The 22,341-nt window shown below is 43.9% G+C and overlaps 1 protein-coding gene across 1 annotated transcript in view; it reads right to left on the bottom strand.

Moving 5' to 3' along the window:
- The window catches only part of HTR1E (5-hydroxytryptamine receptor 1E), a 90,453-nt gene extending 68,406 nt beyond the window's left edge, over nucleotides 1-22,047 (bottom strand). Inside the window, exon 1 of the mRNA XM_043890154.1 lies at nucleotides 21,936-22,047. The gene's annotated coding sequence lies outside the window, so the exon portion shown is untranslated. The remainder of the gene's footprint in view (nucleotides 1-21,935) is intronic.
- Nucleotides 22,048-22,341: the final 294 nt, after the last annotated feature.

Consider the following 22,341-nt stretch of genomic DNA (forward strand, 5'->3'; position numbering starts at 1 on the left):
AGAGCAGAGTTGGCTATGACGAGAGGCAGACAACAGCCTGAATGAAGATGGAAATCTCCCAGGCTCTGTAAGTGTTACTGTTCCCAGATCAAGTCACTGTGGTGTCTGGCTTTTCATATTATCTTTGACCTCTTTGAAATATCACTTACTGGTGACCGCAGAAAGCCCATAAGATGTTGCACTCCTCCCATCAAGGAGTAGATCTTTTCCCTTTTCCTGGAATCCAGCTGAGTTTAGGAGTGAGTGTGACCACTAGAATATGGCAGACATGGAACTGTCTGAGCTTTGACTCTGGCTCTCCAGAGCTCCCCCCACTGCTCTTCCAGGAACCCTGTGACTACCACGTGAGGGCACCTTGTCCAGAGTCCTGAGTGACCCACTTTGATGCACGAGACAGCAGCCTGCCAATTCCCATAAATGCATGAACACACTCGATCAGGCTTCTCACTTACCTTCCAGTTGTCTGCAGAGGCACAAGGAATCCCAGCAGAGACCAGCTGTGTTGGACCACATGAGAAAAACTACCCAGCCAGTCTCCAAAACTGAGTTAAATAAAGGGTGCTTTTTTAAAAAAAATTATTTGTTTGGCTGCATCAGATCTTAGTTGCAGCACACGGGCTCTCCAGTCATGGTGCACAGGCTTAGCTGCCCCGAGGCATGTGGGATCTTAGTTCCCTGACCGGGGATCAAACCTGGGTCCCCTGCATAGGAAGGTGGATTTTTAACCACTGGACCACCAAGGAAGTCCTCAGGGCTGTGGTTTTATGTCTTTAATTTTTGGGGTTATTTGTTATGTGGTAAAAGCTACCTGACACATCCTTTATCCTTCCAATAAATTTCTAACATCTTCCCCCTAAGCTTTGTGTTTTTGTGTCTGTGTATGTTTTCACTTTCACCCCAAAGAATCTTGAATAAGAGAGAAATTGTAACAATAGAAGAGGCTACAGAGAGACTGAAGAACTGATTGGCTGAGTCACTCAGGACAGTGTGCAGAAAGAAACCCCTCATTTGTAATTATGTTTTACTAAAGCAGCTAACTAAGCAAGGAACCTACCACAAGACAAACAGATGCCCATAGACACTGTTAGCCTTCCCTTTGATCATCTTTTTCCTGAGATGCAATACAGTCTGTGACCCGGCAACCAATGGATGGCGTTGCCTTGAAGATTTTTGCTTCCTGTACCTTTTCCTAAGTGGGGGTGGTGTGCGGTTCTGACTGCTTTCTAACTTTTTCATCTAACCACTGAATTGAACGATGTAAAAGAGCATAGTCTGAACAAAATGGAGTCCTGTTTAGAGGGAGGATGGGCTGATCAGAAAATCATTCACTTTGGGGAGAGGGGCCCATTGATGACGTTTTTGGTTTCGGTTGCTGGAGACGACTGATTGGATTATCTCCCCTCAGGAAGAGAGTGGGCTAGTCCAATGGAAGATGTTTTAAATCATGTATTGCAGGGAGACCTCATAATAAGGAAGAGAGAATGTGTGTGTGTGTGTGTGTGTGTGTATGCATGCCAGTCAAAAGGCAGAATACACACCTTTTGGGGGGAGTATCGCTATACAACCCATATCCTCTATTTTCTGCATACTGTTCTCCTCCTGCTAGGACTAGATTCCCAGTAACCATGTTTGCATTTCCAGAGCCTCACTCCCTGGCCATTGTTGATTAGGCCAAGGGCACACACTTAACTGGGCTTCCCTGGTGGCTCAGTGGTAAAGAATCTACTTGCTAACGCAAGAGATGTAAGGGACGTGGGTCTGATCCCTCCGTTGGGAAGATCCCCTGGAGAAGAAAATGGTGACTCCAGTATTTTTGGCTGGGAAATCCCATGGAGCCTGGCGGGCTACAGTCCATGGGGTGGCAAGATTCAGACATGACTTAGCAACTAAATAACAAAACAACACACTTAACTAAAGCTGGGCCAATCAGTTTCTCCTAAAAACCTGAGCCCGTGAGTGAGAGAGGTTTACTGGTTTTCTCTCTGAGTTGTCCGAATCTGGACATTTAAGCTAGGAAGCTGCAGAACAACTACATTTCCCTACGTGCCTGCAGAAGCATTAACAGTCAATCTGGAGAGAGGAGAGGAGGGAAGGGGTGGAGGAGGGAGAGAAAGAGAGACATAAATACATTGCATTCCAGGTGTTGGATAACCTCCTAACAGCTAGTTCTGGATCTGGGGTTTCACCATATTATAGTCTAGCATCTTCTAATAAATTCCCTTCATGATTAAGCTAATTTGAAGTGGGAATCTGTTATTTGTAATCAAGAAAGCCTCAAATAAGGAAAATTCACACCAATAAAGAGGCAGTTATTTACATCTCTTAACAATAACATGAAAGGATATTTGCCAATGCCTAGCTGTATCTAGTTTCTATTTTATTTTCTGGTACTTATGCTAGTTGGAGATGGACATGGCAACCCACTCCAGTATTGCCTGGAAAATCCCATGGACAGAGGAGCCTGATGGGCTCCAGCTCACGGGGTCGCAAGAGTCGGACACGACTCAGTGACTAAACAATAATTTATGCCAGTAGTCGATCTGGGATTCAAAAATACTGTGTGTGCCACTTAAAGCCCAGTGACACTCTTATCTGCATTTTTGCCTATTTATATTATTGGAAGAAAGACATTTTTTAATCTCATAGGGTGTATTTATATCTATTGGTTTTTTTTCTTCCAGTAAATCGAGTTGTGAGTATATCCTGCATCAATCTACAATTCATTTTTGGAAAATGAGCATAAATACCAGTTTACAAAAACACATACTGTGAATGTAAACACAGTTTAAAATGTTATATCTGCTTAACAACTAACGCGCTTCTAGCCTGTCTTTTCTCCTAGTGGTGATTCTTTCTGGAGTTCACAAATCAATATAGCTACAGTAATGCATACAGGAAATACCACTAGTTCTACAAGTAGCATCATTTAGAGAGAAAAATACTCATCAGTTTAGATTTAATGACGATGTGTGAGTGGTCTCATAAGTCTACTTTGAAAGTAACACTATTTAATTTCTTAATTTGGAGCTTAGGCAAAAAAAAAAGAAAAAAGTTAAAAGCTATTCATGAGAAGGAAAAAAACACTTCAAAGGCTGTGTTGATGAAGTACAAAGTTAAGGGCTGATAGATTTTCAGGTTAGCTTAATCACTGAAGATGACTAGACAGTGTGCTTAACACCACCCCCCCAAAACAACTGGGAGGGAATAATCTGTATTAGTGAGCCTCGTTAACCAAGCTAACCCTTGAATTGGTCAGTTTTATCTGTGCTATCTACATCATGCAGCCCTTTGATTATAATAAAGATTCAGGATGGAATGCTGGGGACTTCCCTGGAGGTCCAGTGATTAAGACTCTGCATTTTCAATGTAGGAGGCACAGGTTTGATCCCTGGTTGGGGAACTAAGATCCCACATTCCGCACAGCATGGTAAAAAAAAAAAAATAACATAAATAACAATAAGAATAATAAGATAATCTTAAAAAAAGAAAAAATTTGTTATGGAATTTGAGAGTCGATAATACTATTAAAGTTGTCATGATGAGGAAAGTCCTGCAATGAGTGAGTCACTCCCCTTCCCAAACAAGTGCTAGAAAATCTGACCACTGGATGTGGAAAAATCCATGGTGAACCTTGTTGAGAAGGGGTGATGCTTGATTTCACTGTGGAAGGACAGATTTGCAGAAGTTCCCCCAACACGGACACCGTCAGAGATTTGGGATTCACCCCATCCCTATGGACACTGTCACAGCATTTGAAACCTGAAAGTAATTTTCTATTGAATCTGATCCAATTTACTTGTAAAGATGACAAAAGTGAAGCCCAGGAAGTTTTAATAATTTTCCCATGGTTACAAAGATAATTCTGTATATTTTGGAATCAAAAACAAAGCAGCTCGCATTGTTTTTGAGGGCGATCTACAGCCTGTACTGTGCTCAGAGCTGTGTGTGTGTGTGTGTGTGTGTGTGTGCGCATGTGAGCACGTGTGTATGCTTAGGGGTGTTGGACTCTTTGTGATCCCATGGGTTGTAGCCCACCAGGTTCCTCTGTCCACAGGTTTTTCCAGGCAAGAACACTGGAGCAGGTTGCCATTTCCTACTCCTGGGGATCTTCCCAACCCAGAAATTGAACCTGCATCCTTGCATCTGCTGCATTGCAGGTGGATTTTTTTTTTTCATTTATTTTTATTAGTTGGAGGCTAATTACTTTACAATATTGTAGTGGTTTTTGTCATACACTGACATGAATCAGCCATGGATTTACATGTATTCCCCATCCCGATCCCCCCTCCCACTTCCCTCTCCACTGAGCCACCAGGGAAGCCCCACATGCCTTGAGGTATGGCCAAATAAAGAGAAGTGTTTAAAAAATAAGAAAAAAAAAGAACTTTGTGAGGCCTTTACAGAGAAGTTCTCCACTCAAAGGAGAATTTATATTTTAATAACAGGCAGTGTAGTTGTCTGAAAAAAAAATTAATAATAAAATTTAAAAGGCAGCCCATATTTGAATAGTGTGACAATAAATGCTAGGTAATACGGACTTTTTTCAAGGAGGAGAGTAGGATTTTGTTATAATTCAAGGGAGTGACCTGACTCTTAATATTTAATGGTGACAAGGAATTTGAATGTAATAGTCTTATTTAGAAAATGTTTTATTCATTGTGCATTTAGGTATTAGACTAATTCTCGGCGGAGAAATTCACCAGGCAGCTGTGTATTTGTTTGCCACATGCCACGTTCTCTCTGAGCCAGACATGATGAAATCTGATTTACATTTGGGAGAGACTAGCTGCCTTCCCAGCAAACACACACCCCAGCGCGCAATAGTAATGGGGGCCTGCTAACTGAGGGCATTCTGCTGGAGCAACTGGTTTAGTGGGAAAGTGTATTCTATTTAGGGGCTTCCCAGGTGGCACAGGGGTAAAGAATCTGCCTGTCAATGCAGGGGACTCAAGAGATCCAGGTTCCATCCCTGGGTTGGGAAGATCTCCTCCAGGAGGTAATGGCAATCCACCCCAGCGTTCTTGCCTGGAAAATTCCAAGGACAGAGGAGCCTGTTGGGCTACATATTGTCCATGGGGTTGCACAGTCAGACACTACTGAGCGCACACACACACATATTTTATTAAGAAATAAAAAGTCGGGAAAAGGAGCAAGTATTCCCTTTTCAGTCACTTGTAACAGAAATTACAATAAAATGCATTCTAATTTTAACTAAATATATGTATAACTAAATAATAATCACGTACATTACAAATATATTATCAAATATAAAACTATAATTAGAAATATATTTACAATTAAATACATTTAATTAAATTTATTTTAATAAAAGATATCCAGTTATAGATTAAAACCTACAGTCCTAATGGTAGGGTCTGGTCACTGCTAGTAACATGAAGCTATTTTGTGGATCCTAGATTTCCTTCCAATGCTTTGACAGAAGTATTCAAATACATACACAAAACCCTCTCAAAGCTTAGTGCTTAAATCTCTGCTGTAAAGATGATGACACGGTTAACTGAGTGGAGAAGAGAGAAGACCTACGTTTGAATTTTAGGTTGGCCAGTAAGCTCTGAGTGAAACAGGTCACCTAACTCCCCTGTTTCACTTTCTGCTTTCAGATTAACATCGGCAGCAGCAGGGGCACAGTTATCCGGCACTGAGGAGGCGCCAGGCAGAGCGCTAAGCACTTTTCACATGTTAATACACCTAACTCTCCATTCTTCTCATTGAAGCTGAGGTGACGGGGAAGGTTGTGTTCATGACCTTTCCCGAGATGGATGTACAATTAAGCTCCGAAATCTTCTTACCACAACTCAAAAATGTATAAAGTATGAATTTATACTATTTTAATCACAACTCCTCTCCATCAGTTGAGAGTGTAAGATCCCTGGATTAGTGAGAATCCTTTCAAACACACATGACACAAAGCCTCTTTAACTGGTTCATGCAAAAGAAAAACAAAAGGTGGGGCGGGGGGAAACTGCTTGGGAGATTTTAATGTCCAAGAGAGATTCAGGCACAGCTGGATCAAGAAAGTCAAAAAGTAAATCAGGAATCTTTCTCATCTCTTCTTTCCACCATGTAAGATGTTATCTTTAGGGCTCTTTGCCTTTATATCAGATCCCAGCAGTTTATGCAGTTCGAGGCATAAATCCTCAAATCTGCACAGTGGATGCAGGGGTTTTGGCGGCACCGGTAGACCTCTGACCTGAGTTTCACTGGTTCTGATTGGTCTGTCCTGGATCACAGGGCATCCCTGAACCAATCACAGGGGCTAGAAGTGCAGGATGCTGTGACTGGTCTGGGTTATGTGTAACTCTCGGAATCAAGGGTACGTTCAGTTCGATCTGAGCAGGTCATACAAATGGAGATTTGTAAAGAGGAGTGGTTCTTCAAGAAAAATCAGGTCACTGTTACAGAATAAGGAGGATGGATGCTGGGGACGGATAAAAAGACAGACGCCACTCCAATTAGGCTGCTGCTTTGGCAATTTCCAGCACTAAAAGGCTACAAATTTCTGCCAAAGGAGGGGAGGAAGGGAAAGAAAAGGCTATGCTATGTATGATAGTCCTATCCATAATGAAATTACCCAATCTCATTTTCTACGTAGTGACTACAAGAACTCCTCTGCTACAGATCGCTTACTAAAATGACCAGAATAATAAAAGGCAACGATTTAAGTAAAAGATTTCACACACTATATATGTTATATATATATGTAATATATATGTTATAGTATTAAATTTATATAACTTCACACTATAATTTTATAGTATTAAAAAGTGACAATCTAAAACTCTGTAGTAATGATTGGTTAAATGTTACAAGAATATCCTACAATATATTATATACTTATTAGAAGAGATGTTTTAAACATTATTTAATTATAAATGAAACTATTGATATTAAAGATATAATGTTAACTGGAAAAGTTAATGGATACAAAAAACACACAGCACTTTTCCAGATGTGCCCAATCTATAGTACTTGACATATGTCAGAAACTAAGCTAATTAGAGAAATATAATCCTTTCTATTGCAAAAATACTAATTACATTACACTTGCACTGTAAACTCAGCTGAGTTCAGTTCAGCAGCTCAGTCGTGTCTGACTCTTTGTGACCTCATGGACAGCAGCACGCCAGGCCTCCCTGTCCATCACAAACTCCCGGGCCTTACTCAAACTCATGTCCACTGAGTCGGTGATGCCATCCAATCATCTCATTCTCTGTCATCCTCTTCTCCTCCCACCTTCAATCCCTCTCAGCATCAGGGTCTTTTCCAATGAGTCAGCTCTTCACATCAGGTGGCCAAGGTATTGGAGTTTCAGCTTCAGCATCAGTCCTCCCAATGAACACCCAGGACTGACCTCCTTTAGGATGGACTGGTTGGATCTCCTTGCAGTCCAAGGGACTCTCAAGAGTCTTCTCCAACCCCACAGTTCAAAAGTGTCAATTCTTCAGTGCTCAGCTTTCTTTATAGTCCAACTCTCAGATCCATACATGACCACTGGAAAAACCATAGCCTTGGCTAGACGGACCTTTGTTGGCAAAGTAATGCCTCTGCTTTTTAATATGCTGTCTAGGAGGTCATAACTTTTCTTCCAAAGAGCAAGTATCTTTTAATTTCATGGCTTCAGTCACCATCTGCAATGATTTTGGCGCCCCCAAAGTAAAGTCTGTCACTGTTTCCATTGTTTCCTCATCTATTTACCATGAAGTGATGGGACTAGATACCATGATCTTAGTTTTCTGAATGTTGAGTTTTAAGCCAACATTTTCACTCTCTTTTTTCACTTTCATCAAGAGGCTCTTTAGTTCTTCTTCACTTTCTGCCATAAGTGTGGCGTTATCTGCATATCTGAGGTTATTGGTATTTCTCCCAGCAATCTTGATTCCAGCTTGTGCTTCTTCCAGCCCAGCATTTCTCATGATGTACTCTGCATAAAAGTTAAATAAGCAGGGTGACAATACATAGCTTTGAGGTACTCCTTTACCGATTTGTACCAGTCTGTTGTTACATGTCCAGTTCTAACTGTTGCTTCTTGACCTGCGTACAGATTTCTCAGGAGGCGGGTAAGGTGATCTGGTATTCCCAACTCTTGAAGAATTTTCCACAGTTTGTTGTGATCTACACAGTCAAAGACTTTGGCATAGTCAATAAAGCAAAAGTAGATGTTTTTCTGGAATTCTCTTGCTTTTTCAATGATCCAGCAGATGTTGGCAATTCGTCTCTGGTTCCTCTGCCTTTTCTAAATCCAGCTTGGACATCTGGAAGTTCACGGTTCATGTACTGTTGAAACCTGAATTGGAGAATTTTGAGCATTACTTTGCTAGTGTGTGAGATGAGTGCAATTGTGTGGTAGTTTGAGCATTCTTTGGCATTGCCTTTCTTTGGGATTGGAATGAAAACTGACCTTTTCCAGTCCTGTGGCCACTGCTGAGTTTTCCAAATTTGCTGGCATATTGAGTGCAGCACTTTCACAGCATCATCTTTTAGGATTTGATATAGTTCAACTGGAATTCCATCACCTCCACTAGCTTTTTTCATAGTGATGCTTCCTAAGGCCCACTTGACTTTGCAATCCAGAATGTCTGGCTCTAGGTTGGTGATCACACCATTGTGGTTATCTGGGTCATGAAGATCTTTTTTGTACAGTTCTGTGTATTCTTGCCACCTCTTCTTAGTATCTTCTGCTTCTGTTAGGTCCATACCATTTCTGTCCTTTATTGTGCCCATCTTTGCATGACATATTCCCTAGATATATGGAACCCCTTTCTGTGCATTTGACTTGCAGGTCAGATTCCAAAAACTCTATTTGCATCCACTTTTCAGTGCAGCCTATCTCGTAAGCAAAGCAGGATAAGATTAAGCCATATAAAATTACTGTAAAAATTGGGAGCAGCCGGATTTTATACATACACTTAAAACATAACTGATAAAAGTCACATCTGCTCAGCTGAACTGTCAACACAGGACCAAGAAGCAGCAGCTGAACTGTATCATCATCTTCACACTTGTTGTCATCATTATCATCACCATCAGCATTGTCATCATTGCTCATCTTCTTTAGGTTTGAGCATAATTTTATCAATATATATACTATTACATTTTATCCTGGCAAGGCTATTACTAGTATTGCTCTTATAAGAGAACTAAGGCATGAAATAAATAAATGGTTATTCCAAGGTCATTCACAGAGAAAGGTGTAGAATTCAGACCACTTACTCCTCGATTTGCTATTTTTATATCACCATCTATAATCTGGAACTAGACTGTCAACATTATAAAGCTAATCAAACCTTGATTTTACATGGATATTTACATTTTACAAATTTCTTTTACATATATTATAATAGACCACACTCATTCTAAGTTCAGTCTAAGAACAGTACTGTGCTGTGCTTAGTCACTCGGTTGTGTCCGACTCTTTGCAATCCCATGGACCGTAGCCCCCCAGGCTCCTCTGTCCATGGGGTTCTCCAGGCAAGAATACTGGAGTGGGTTGCCATGCCCTCCTCCACGGGATCTTCCCCACCCAGGGACTGAACCCAGGTCTCCTGCATTGCAGGCGGATTCTTTACCAGCTGAGCTACAAGAACAGTACTGTGCGGCTGTCTCAGCAGTTTATACTGACCTGAGTCCTCATCAAACAGCTTTGCATATGTCCTCATATTGTGGCCGGCAGCCTAAGAGGGCCCAGCGATCTGTGCCTCCTGACACTCATGCCCCCGTGTAGCTCCCTCCCCTGATATAGGCTGGGGCTCGTGTCTTGTCTGTAATGAAGAGAATGCAGCCCAAGTGATGGAATCACACTTCTGAAATTAGGTTATAAAAAGGGTGCGACTTCCATCCTGGAATCTTTCACTCTCAGCCCTCGCTTTGGGGAAAGCAAGCTGCAACACGTGGGAGAAGTAAGCTGTGCTGATAATAGCCCTGTTGAGAGGTGCATGTAATCCTGAACCTAAGTCTCCAGCCAGACAGGATCTGAGGCTTGCCAAAAGTTACATGAGTGAGTCTGAACGTGGATCTTGCTTCAGTTGTGCCGTGAGATGTCTATAGACCTGACTGACACTTTGATTGCAGCCTTCTGAGAAACCTGAACCAGAAGACCCAGCTGAGCCATGCCCAGATTCCTCATTCACATAAAACCTGACATAAGTCAAAGTCTGTTGTTTTAAGCCATTAGGTTTGGGGTAATTTGTTTTGCTACAGTGGATAATTAACACATATTTTAAATTCCCATAGTAGTCCTATGAAGTAGGTCTATTATGCCAGCCCTAACCAGTGAGGACATTAAGATTTAAAGAGCTAAGTAATTTCCCCCAAAGCAAAGAGTTAATAAGTGGCTGAGCTGGGACCTGAACCCGGCTTGCTGGACTCCAGAGCTTGAGTTCCATGCTGAATTTCTCCCTAGGAGGAAGACAAGACGCAGTTTGACTCAACACAGGTGATCATGGAGAGGGTGAATCCCTACAGCACACGCTGATTTGGGAAACTTTTCTAGAAAAAGGCTAAGTTGGCAGGGTATTATTGTCCTCTGGTAATGATGATAAGGGCTTCCCTGGTGGCTCAGTGGTAAAGAATCCATCCACAGTGCAGGAGACGTGGGGAGACGCAGGTTTGACCCCTGGGTCGGGAAGATCCTCTGGAGGAGAACATAGCAACCCACTCCAGTATTCTTGCCTGGATAGTCCCATGGACAGAGGAGCCTGGTGGGCTACAGTTCTTGGGGTTGCAAAGAGTTGGACGTGACTTAGTGACTAAACTACCACCACCAGCAATGACGATAGACCATGAAGCTTAGAAGCCAGAAGGCTGAGACATTAATCCAGGTCCTCTGTCTTTGCTCCATGCATCCTCACCCTTAGATTCATGCTAATTTTTACTACACTGGCAAACTATATGCTACAAATACCACATATTTTAATATATATTAATAACAGTAATATGCAATAATAAAAAGCTGTGAACTATAAAGTATTCACTAAAATAAATAAAATATAATAATATTTTGGTTTCTTACTACTATATTTTATAATACTGTGTGAATCATAAATTATTCATTAAATACATGCTAATGTTTGCTGGGAGAAATATCAACAACCTCTGATATGCAGATGACACCACTCCAATGGCAGAAAGTGAAGACTACCTAAAGAGCCTCTTGATAAAAGTGAAAGAGGAGAGTGAAAAAGCTGGTTTAAAAGTCAACATTAAAAAACTAAGATCACGGCATCTGGTCCCATCACTTCAGGGCAAATAGATGGGGAAAAGTGGAAACAGTAACAGATCTTGTTTTCTTGAGCTCCAAAATCATTGTGGACAATGACGTGACTGCAGTCATGGAATTAAAAGACACTTGTTCCTTGGAAGAAAACCTCTGACAAACTGAGACAGCAGGTTAAAAAGCAGAGACGTCACTTTTGCTGACAGAGGTCTGTTCAGTCAAAGCTACGGTTTCTCCAGTGGTCATGTATGCATGTGAGAGCTGGACCACAAAGAAGGCTGGGCACCAAAGAACTGATGCTTTTCAACTGTGGTGTTAGAAAAGACTCTTGGAAGTCCCTTGGGCTGCAAGGAGATCCAACCAGTCCATCCTAAAGGAGATCAGTCCTGAGTGTTCACTGCAAAGGCTGATGCTGAAGCTGAAGCTTCAAGACTCTGGCTGCTGCTGCTGCTGAGTCACTTCAGTCGTGTCCGACTCTGTGCGACCCCGTCCCTGGGATTCTCCAGGCAAGAACCCTGGAGTGGGTTGCCATTTCCTTCTCCAGTGCATAAAAGTGAAAAGTGAAAGTGAAGTTGCTCAGTCATGTCTGACTCTTCACGACCCCATGGACTGCAGCCCACCAGGCTCCTCCGTCCATGGGATTTTCAGGGCAAGAGTACTGGAGTGGGGTGCCATTGCCTTCTCCAGACTCTGGCTACCTAATACGAAAAGGCGACTCACTGGAAAAGGCCCTGAAGCCGGGAAAGACTGAGGGCAGGAGAAGAAGCCAGCAACAGAGGATGAGATGGTTGGATGGCATCACGGACTCGATGGACATGAATTGGAGCAAACTTCGGGAGACAGTGGAGGACAGAGGAGCCTGGTGTGCCGCAGTCCACGGGGTTGCAAAGAGTTGGACACGACTGAGCGACTGAACGACGACAACCACAAATTGCCCTGGGTGTGCTGGGAAGACTGCCCCATCCGCGTACCAGGAGCACGGCCTCTGCCACCCAGCTGAAAGACTAAACACGTCTCATGAGCTCTGAGCCTTCTGTTTCCTCCAGAGCAATTTTTCCTGCCTTCTTGGTAAAACGCTTCATTTATATTTAAGCCACTAAGCCCTGGGCTCAGCACATTTTGGTCTTCCAATGCCTTGGACATCAGGTAAGGCCTCAGATGGCCTTAGAAACAGGCTTATCAGGTCACAGAAAGGGTGAGGAGATTACATGACTCTATCAGTTTAGAATCTATGAAATAAAACATGCTCGCCAATATAAATGCATGTGCGAATTTATTTGCTAATAGCTAATTAAATGGCATATTTAATACTTGATTTTTTAAAAAGCATCTTTGTAAGGAACTGAATTAGCTTCAGAGCAACAGACTGATCTGAAAGTTAAAACAGTTCAAATGAAAACGTAATGAAATAGGAAACCCTGCTTCTTTCCTTGAATTTTTACTTAAACTATTCTGGACTATATGGTAGGTGAGTATTTACAGAGTAGTAAATGTGCAACTCTCACGTCAGGTGATAACCATTTCCTTGAGGAGGGCAGAGTTCAACATTAAAATCTGCACCATGAAATAAACTTTTAAGATGCAAGTGACTTATCGTCAAAAAGAGCTCAAAAAACAAATATTGGTGAGAAAGTAAAGAAAAGGGAACCGTCATACAAACTGCAAGTAGGAATTTAAACCAGTGTAGCCACTGTGTAAAACAGTATGAGGGTTTCTTAAAAAATCAAAAATAGAACTACCATATGACCCAGCAATTGCACTTCTGAGTATATATATGGAAAAAAAATGAAAAAAAAGATACATGCACCCCAATGCTCATAGCAGCATTATTTACAATTGCCAAGATATAGAAGCAAGCTAAATGTCCATCGGCAGATGACTGGATGAAGATGTGGTATCAATGCACAAGGGAGGAGCAGTCAGCCAATAAAACCGTTTTGCCATTTGTGGCAACATGGATGGGCTTTGGGGCTTCGCTGGTGGCTCAGCAGTGAAGAATCCGCCTGCAATGCAGAAGCCGCAGGAGACATGAGTTCGATCCCTGGGTCGGGAAGATCCCCTGGAGGAGGGCATGGCCACCCACTCCAGTATTCTGTCCTGTAGAATCCCATGGGCAGAGGCGCCTGGTGGGCTACAGTCCATGGGGTCCCAAAGAGTCAGACACAACTGAAGCTTCTTAGCATGCATGCATGGATGGCCTTGGAGGGCATTACGCTAAGTGAAATAAGTCAGAGAAAGAGAAATACTGTGTGATATCACTTATACGTGGGGTCTAACATGAGAAGGACAGTTCCTGCCTCAGTGGGCCATTTGTGAAGTCCAGAGAGGAAACATTCTTTTTTTAAAAATTAATTTATCTATTTTAATTGGAGGCTAATTGCTTTCCAATATTGTGGTGGTTTCGCCATACATCGACATGAATCAGCCACGGGTGTACATGCGTCCCCCACCCCAACCCCGTCCCACCTCCCTCCCCTCCCCATCCCTCTGGGTTGTCCCAGAGCGCCGGCTGTGAGTGCCCTGCTTCATGCACTGAACTTGGACTGGCGATCGGCTTCACACACAGTAATATACGCGCTTCAGTGCTGTTCCCGAGAGGAAACATTCTCGCCCACGGGTTCTGTGCCCTGGAATTCGGTCAGAAATCCACCACGCTTTACTTTCTACAAGGCCAGCGCCACAACCTCCCCCAGATTTAGGCCAAGACTATGTCCACAACGCCCCCTACAGGAATCATGGTGCAAACAGGAATTGTAAGAAGACCTCCCTCTCTTCACAGCCTGTGTTACACTCACTGCCCTTTCTTTTCTCCCCGCACTAGGTGTCTGAGGCAGGAAGGGTCATTCTCATGTCAGCGACGGGACAACTGAAGTCTAAAGTAGTCCAAGAAATTATTGGAGGTAGTAAGGGAGGAGGAGGCATCAGATTGCCATCAAGAAAAGCAAACTGGAGAACTGCAGTAAGAATGTTAGAGAAAACGAATGCAACAGAGGCCAGAAAATCTATTAACATTTTCTTAACAGACTGTTTCTTTATCAGGATGCTTTTGCAGACACTAAAACTATTTTTGAAAGGAGACCAACCTGAGGGAAGAAAAGCAAATAGCACCCAGGAAAGGAGCTGGGATGGATGCAGACTGTAATTCTGCCCTTTCTGGTCAAAAACGTGCCAGGGAGAGGCTCTTGCCAGGAATTCACTAAACACAGCCGTGGGAAAACTGAGAGCAGCAGTCTTGGCATTGAAGGCAAAGATGGAACACATCACAAGGTCGGAGGCAGAGTGTCCAGCTCAGGGGCTGCGCGTCCGGTGTGGGAGCAGGGATTTCCCAGCAGAATCTGCTCTGAGAGGTTGTTCGGGCTGACAAGTGTCAGCCAGCGCCTTCTCAACGATGTACGTCAAAACCCCTTCACAGCATAGCATGCTACTGAGTTGAACAGGCAGAGACAGTAAGCAGAGGTTCTCATGGGTGATTTTTCCATTGTATTTTCATCATACAGGTCCAGTGACAAAGGAGCAGTTATAGCGACGTCTTTCTCAAGCATTAAATACAGGTAGCACCATTATGCATACACACGCACGCACACACACAGCTGCTTTACGATCATCTGAAAGTTGACAGTACACACTCCCCACCTTCTTTCTGCGTCAAGGGGAGAACTTTATATTACAGGAATCTGGCCACCCATCTGCTTTGAGTGGTTTAAGTGACATATTTACTTGCCAATATGGTGGGGAGGAGAGCTGAGAGGCAAAGTGGCAAATTAGTTACAACACTTTGGAAGTTCTTCAGTGGCTTAGAAGCCTGGGTATAATGAAAAAGGTCAATGCAGAACTCACAGTGAGAAGGGACCTGGAAAATTATCTCATTTAACCCTCTATAGGTAGAGTCCATATAAAAAATATCCTGAAATGGATACAGACACACGCTGTCCAGATCCCTCCTTTGAGAAAGGGCTTGTACATTTGCAGCAACATGTAGGACCTGGAGATTGTCATACTGAGCGCAGTCAAGTCAGGCTGAGAGAGAGAAATACCATGAGATGCTGCTTATATGTGGGATCTAAAGCAGGGTACAAATGAGCTTACCTACAAAACAAAGTTACAGATGTAGAGAACAAATTTATGGTTACTGGGGGGTAAGGGGTCGGGGGGTGGGATACATTGGGAGATCGGGATGGACATGTATATACTACTATATATAAAATAGATAATTGGCGCTAGTGGTAAGGAACCCATCTGCCAATGCAGGAGACATAAAAGATGCAGGTTCGATCCCTGGGTCAGGAAGATCCTCTGGAGAAGGAAATGGCCAACCACTCCAGTATTCTTGCCTGGAGAAGCCCATGGACAGAGGAGCCTGGCGGGCTACAGTCCCTGGAGTCAGAGAAAATCGGACACGACTGCAGTGACTTAGCACGCTCACACAGGGAACCCTACTCAATGCTCCATATGCCCTAAATGGGAAAAGAATCTAAGGAAGAGTGGATGTATGTATATGAGTAACTGATTCACTTTACTGTACATCTGAAACTAACACAACACTGCAAATCAACTATACACCAATAAAAAATCTTTTTTTAAAAAAAATATTTTAAAAATTAAAAAAAGAAAGGGCTTGTGACCTGGATGCTGGGTTTGGGCCAGGGCAGGCTTGAGTGGTCAGCCTTTCAGGAATGACCTCACTGCAGACAGCTGAGTTGGGCCCTTCTCAGGGCAGCCACTCTTGGTTGCTGCTGAAAGAAGAGTTGGGAAGCCTGACTCCTACGGCCCAGCTTGGGACAATTCTAATAGATCATTCTAGAATGCTCAGACACCCCCACCCCCACCCCACCCAGGGGCCCGCACTGCAGTTCACCTTCTCCTCTTGCCTCATCCTGCTTCCTGGCCTTCCTCTGGTGTGTTTCCCCCAGGCATTCCCTGACACACATCCTATACCCTAAGCCCCAGCTCAGGGGGCGTTTCTCGGAGAACCCCGCCTAGGACGTGCCCCTAGCGATGCAGAGTACGGCACACGCTCCATCCATGGTCCAACTGCATAGCCAGAGAGTGTTAGTCTTCTAGAAAGTGTTGGCGTCTCTCTGCATTTTGTTAACTGGGTCGGTCTCCCTAAACCTACCAGAACAAGACTAGGCTCTCTGCATTCTGTTTCCTTTATTTCCATTCTCTTGCTCTGAATTCTGTCTTGCAATGTAAAAGGTAAAAGAAAGTTTTAGCTGATTCATCATCATCTCCTTCCTTTTTTTGTAACTGTGCTGCTGAAAGGAGGTAAAATTAAAGAGAAAAAAGCATGTGATTCATAGGTCACCAGTTCAGGAAATATGAAGCAGTTCATGTTCCCTTTTAGGTGACTACTCATTACAATTCTGGGTGTGAGGGGTGCTGCGGCAGGAGGAAGGGACATGGGTGAGCTGGGGGAGAAAGTATTTGAGGCAGAAGCTCAGGTCTGGGCAATTCTTTTAATCTTCCGAGAGACAAGAAATGCACTCTTACTCATTCTTCCCCTGTGTTCTCAGCCTTGGTGAGAGGAAACACGATTCACCAGGTTTAGAAACCTGGAAACAACTCAAATGCCCATTAATGGTAGAATAATTAATCAAACCAGGGTTATCGTTGGTCAGTCGCTAAGTCGCGTTTGACTCTGTGACCCCATGGACTGCAGCACGCAGTCCTTCCCTGTCCTTCACCATCTCTCGGAATTTGCCCAGACTCACGTCCACTGAGTTGGTGATGCTATCCAACCGTCTTATCCTTCGCTGCCCTCTTCTCCTTTTGCCTTCAGTCTTTCCCAGCATCAGGGCATTCATATAATACAATGCAATTTCAACCACAGGTAACCAAGATACTGCTATCACCATCCATAAGAATGAATCTCACAAGTGTAAGACTGAGCCAAATCGCAAAAGAAATCATCCTGTGGGATTTATGTGTCTATAAAGCTTAAAATAATCTATGAAGCTGGAAGGCAGGTAGTGGCTTCATTTAGGGAGGAGGGTGAAGGAGTGACGGGGCGGGGACAGAAAGGGGATTTGTGTAATGGGGATGTTCTGTTTCTTATCTTGGTGGCGGTTAGTTACCTGGGTATGTTTACTTTGAGAAAGGTCACTGAGCTTTATGCTTACGATTCGTACACTTTTTGTATATATATTATTCATAATAAATTCATTTAAAAATCCTGTAATGATCCCCACAGGCCTACAGAGTCAAGTCCAAATTCATTGGATCCCCTCCATGGTCAGCGCAGTTTTCAGACCTTCTCTCTAGCGGTTCCCCTTGTTCACTTTACTCACTCTGGATTTTTGCAGCTTCCTGAAAAGGACAGTAGGTCTGGCAGTTGGATGACAAATGCAGTTTTTAGATGAATGAATGAATTGTGGGGTTGATAATGCTTACCCTGCAGTGCCTTTGTTAGCATTGAATAAAAGGATATACGTGCAGTTCATAGCACAGTTCCTGAAGCATAGCAGATACTCCTGATAGTTCCTTTCCCCTCTCTCCCTTCTACCATCTATGAAGGGACTTATGAAAACTCTGCACATTATTAGAATATTGTTGCTGAAGTCATTTTCTGGAAGGTATTGCCTATGACTCTCACTATCCATTCAGTGGACTTTACTCCAAAAAGGTACTCTGACTTGTCTTTGATTCCCAAGAATACAGATCTTGACACAAATTTGACATTCTTGGGCAAGCTGTCCCAACCAAACCCATTTTTTCATGTTTAAGTCAGATGCTTTCTTTGGAAACATCACCATGCCACTATGATAAAGGGATTAAAAAATGGCTGCAGATAAGGAGAGACATTTTCCAGGGTCTGGTTTTACTTCACCTGGTCACTTTAGGTAGATGGGGTTGTTAGAAGGATCTGAGAGCTTTCAAACTGCTGCTGCTGCTATTGGTTGCTATTTTTCAAAATATTACCTTCTCACTATAAAAATGCTTTCCTTCTCAAGCCAGATTTCATAAAAGACCTTTCATCTGGTCTGTACTGATAACTTGAATCTTGAGATGCTCATTCCTCTTACAACATAAAATGATTCATGTGTTGAAGGACTGGATTTCATAGCTTCTTCCAAAGGATTTTGTCTTCCTAATCCTACAGCTGCATGTATTGAGAACTGGTCACCAGGAGACAGCTCTAACAACAAATCTATTAGAATATTCCTCTGCTGATGTGCATTTTTCAGAACTAGAAGCACTAAAATCTATTAGCACAATGACCATAGTGAACCAGTGGATGAAACAAACAAAAAAATAAATGAAAAATGAAAAATAAATCAGAATCAAACTGGTTTAGAATTTTCAAAGATTTTTGCCAATTTATTGTGAGCTAGGATGTGGTAACTGACTGAATGATCTGTATAAATTCTGGTTCTCAGTTTCCTAATCCACAAAATGGGGAGATGAACACCAAATTATGACAAGGTGATGGGATATGTTGATGAAAGATCTTTTCATTCCTAGGAAGACAAGATTTTGGAAGGATGACTGGCCCCACGTTTCAGGACCCCCAGTACTTTTAGAAAATAACTCAGGGGCGAAGTCGGATGCTCTAAAGAGCCACTGCCCATCCCCCCTTTTCTCTTCCCTATCCAGTCATCTATACCCCTCCCTACCCTTATAGCATTTTCATCTTCAGTGTTTCCCTGAACTTCATGTTCATATAATTTCCCACACATAAAAATGTGGGTGGTGGAGCAAAAAGGAGCATAAAGCATAAGAGGCCCAAATTCACCTTTGTCTTGAGATGACCTTGAAAACATGTGGTATGAACAGTAAATCCTTATTTGGTTGAAATTCACATCTTGAGTAGCCTCAAGCTTGCTTTCTCATGTAAATAAGCCTTCAGAAATAGAGATGTCCCCTCTCTATAAAAATATTAGACTATGATCTTGTACTTTTAAAGGATAGTATAGAAATAAAATTCCAAGAAGGACTACAGAAAAATGACAAATCAGCCCATGTATAAAGGTGAGATCAGATGCCTGGTTAGTGTCAAGATAGCCGAGCAGGTCAGAGGCTTCCCTGGTGGTTCAGTGGTAAGGAATCTGCCTGCCAATGCAGGAGATCCAGCTTCAGTCCCTGGGTTGGGAAGAGTCCCCTGGAGAAGGAAATGGCAATCCGTTCCAGTATTCTCGCTTGGGAAATCCCATGGATGGAGGAGCCTGGCGGGCTAAAATCCAGGGGGTCACAAAAGAGTTGGACATGACTCAGTGACTAAACAACAACATCAACCCAGCAAGTCAGGGCCTGAGGCTTTCTGCTTTCTATCTGAGCCTTGGGAGGTCTTGGTGGTGATGGAGGGGGCTGTTAAAATGTCAGTGAGGAGGTGCTTGAGACAGATGGGGACAAAGTGCTGTTGGTGATACAGCTCACTGCACTGTATCTCATCAAATAGCAGGAAATGGAAGCAGTGCAATGTCACCTGGGCTAGAGATGTATCCTGGATTTTTGTCTTTTCCTGGGTACCATCACTGAGAATCTCTGAATTGTCCTGACTTGGTTATTTTCCTCAAAAGGATATAACAGCATCTACATGATTGATGCTGACCAGGCATCAATAAGAAGAAATGGTGAGCAGATGTTTTGAACAGATACCAGAAAGGTTAACAAAAGTGACATCAGGACCAGTTGCAAAGGAGTCTGTGGCTCAGGTTTCAACGTAAGTCCAAGGGAAGAAAGTGCCAGGAGCACCGGTCTGGGAATACGCCCCGTGTAAAGTTCCCATGGGCCGGAAAAGAGAAGAGAAGGAAAGCTTGAGTTTTCTATGTTGATTTACATGGAATTTTAAATCTGTCAGCTGGTTGACATAAATGACCAATTTCTGAACACTTTTTAATGTGAAAATAATCTGTGAAGTCATCATTCCTCGAAATCTTCCCAAAAGGAACAATGACCACCTAAAGGAATGTTTGGGCATGCGTTTATGCCAAGACTCTGTGGACCTGAGCCTTGGCTGCATTATTTTTGAGCTCCTTTTCAGCTCTTTCATGATGTCTCAATCGATACAGAGGTCTGCAGCAACCCTTGGGCTTCAACAGCCCATATCAGGTGATGATGACATAATAGTTAAGTTCGATCAACAACAATGAATCAGAATCTGAATGAACTTCTCTGTGTAGCTCTCTAGCGATGAAATACCTGGGCAGAAGTACTTCTCCCACTTTTATGCAGAAAAATGGTTAGCAGTGGAGGTGCTGTGCAATTTTAGAAATAAGCAAAATACTTAGCAATATTAGCAGTACTTAGCAATACTACAATACCAGCAAAATACTTAGTTTTAGGCCTCCCATTTAGGAGGCCTGCTTCATTTTCACATTTCTGTGGTCTGGGGGCTGAAGTTCTGAATGGAGGAAAAAGACAGGCAGATATAGTTTCTGCATTTGCTAAGTTGGCCTCAGACACCTCCATTCATATATTTGTTGAAGACAGGGTCACCTCATTTAATTCAGCAGGAAAACAAGTACACCAGTAAGAGAAGAAAGGCTGGCTCATAATCTCCTCTGTGTTCCAAATATGTTTCCCATGGAAGATACTGCACAGGGAACCAGACCCAGGCCCTTACTTCCTGCCTCTGGAACAGGGTTAATTCAGGGAAACCCTGGATTCACAAGTCCACCTTGGGTGTTTAAGGTCATGCACTTTGCATCTGAGTGTAGAAACTACGGTAAGTACATATTGTGGAGCAATGTCAAGTTCAGACCTGAACATATACTACTGTGGAGCTGGGAGTAAGATAAGAATGGTAAGAGGACCCTGAACTATTTAGGAAAACACCCCGCCCCCAGTCCACTTGACTATTACTCCCTCCCAGACCCAGAGATCTGATGCAGGAAGTATGGAAGGACAATAAGGAAGGTTAGGAAGAAGCATCCTCGGAGACCGACACCCCCTGCCTCCTTCTAAGCCAAGGATAAGCAGGCTTAGGTTGAATACAAGGTCCTACCCCAAACTGGACGCAAACGGAAACACATAAAAAAAGTATATGATATTTTAACAATGCGAAGTTGTTTGATCTTGAGGTAGGAGCAGGAGCCCCTTCCATTTAGCCTCAATTCCCTTTCGTTTTCACTACGTAGAGGGCCAGTCTCTCACCCTGCAGAACTGGGTGGAAGTAGCTCAAGACAAAACTTCCCAGTCTCCACTTCCAAGCTGTATTTGGTAATTTAAGCAAATGAGTCAGCCCCATCACCCCCACACGGGTATTTTCTCTCTCAGGACAGAGCACATCCTAATTTTCTGACTGCCGGGGAGCATCCGCGCGGTCCTTTCTCATCAAAGCTTCTCCCATCAGCGTGGGCTCTGCAGCTCCCTGGCGGTCCCGCGGCCCCCGCAGCCAGCCCTCTCCGCGGAATTCCCATACAAGTGTTTCCCTCCAAGCACCCCTTTCCCACAATTATTTAATTTTTAAGCTGCTCAAATCCTTTTGCAAGGAAGTAGGATAAAATTCTCCAAGCACAGTTCGACACAATGTCGACACTCAGGTTTCACACATTTGGGGGATTGTTTGACCGAGAACCGTGTCCCGTGCAAAGAAGTCTGGAGGCAGGCACGGTGCCCGGGCGACCCCGGTCGCTGCCCTCCCAACCCCCGCCGCCTTTGAACCAAAGACCAGGCAGAAATCCGCCAGCCCGCGACGGAGCCCCTGCCCGGGGCCGTGGTCAAGGGGAAGCCGAGGGCGTCTCGGAAGGCGTGCGCCCCTCACCTTGTGGACGGAGCGCGCAGCCGCCGCGCCCTGGGCGAGCCCGGGCGTCCTCTGCTTCCAGAAGTCTCACTCCGAGCCGCTCTTTCTGCTCCCGAGCGTTACCAAAGCGTCGCTTCTCACCGCACCGGCTCCCGGGCGCGCCGAGCCGCTGCGCTGGCCCCCCGGGCGCCCTTTGCCAGCGCGGTGCCCCCGGGCTGCGGCAGACCCGGCCGGGAGCGCGGCGCGCAGGGCGGCAGGCACTGTGCTCCGCCAGCTCTGGGCGCCGGGACTGGGAGAGGCGGCGAGAGCGAGAGCTGGGAGGACCAGGAGGAGGAGCAGGAGCAGGGGGCAGTCTGTTAAATCGACCGGTAGGTTACAGCCCTCCAGGACACCCTTGGACCGAAAACCCGGTGGGTGGGATGAAAAG

Source organism: Cervus elaphus, chromosome 28 (genome assembly GCF_910594005.1).
Source record: "Cervus elaphus chromosome 28, mCerEla1.1, whole genome shotgun sequence".
Taxonomy (NCBI): Eukaryota; Metazoa; Chordata; class Mammalia; order Artiodactyla; family Cervidae; genus Cervus; species Cervus elaphus.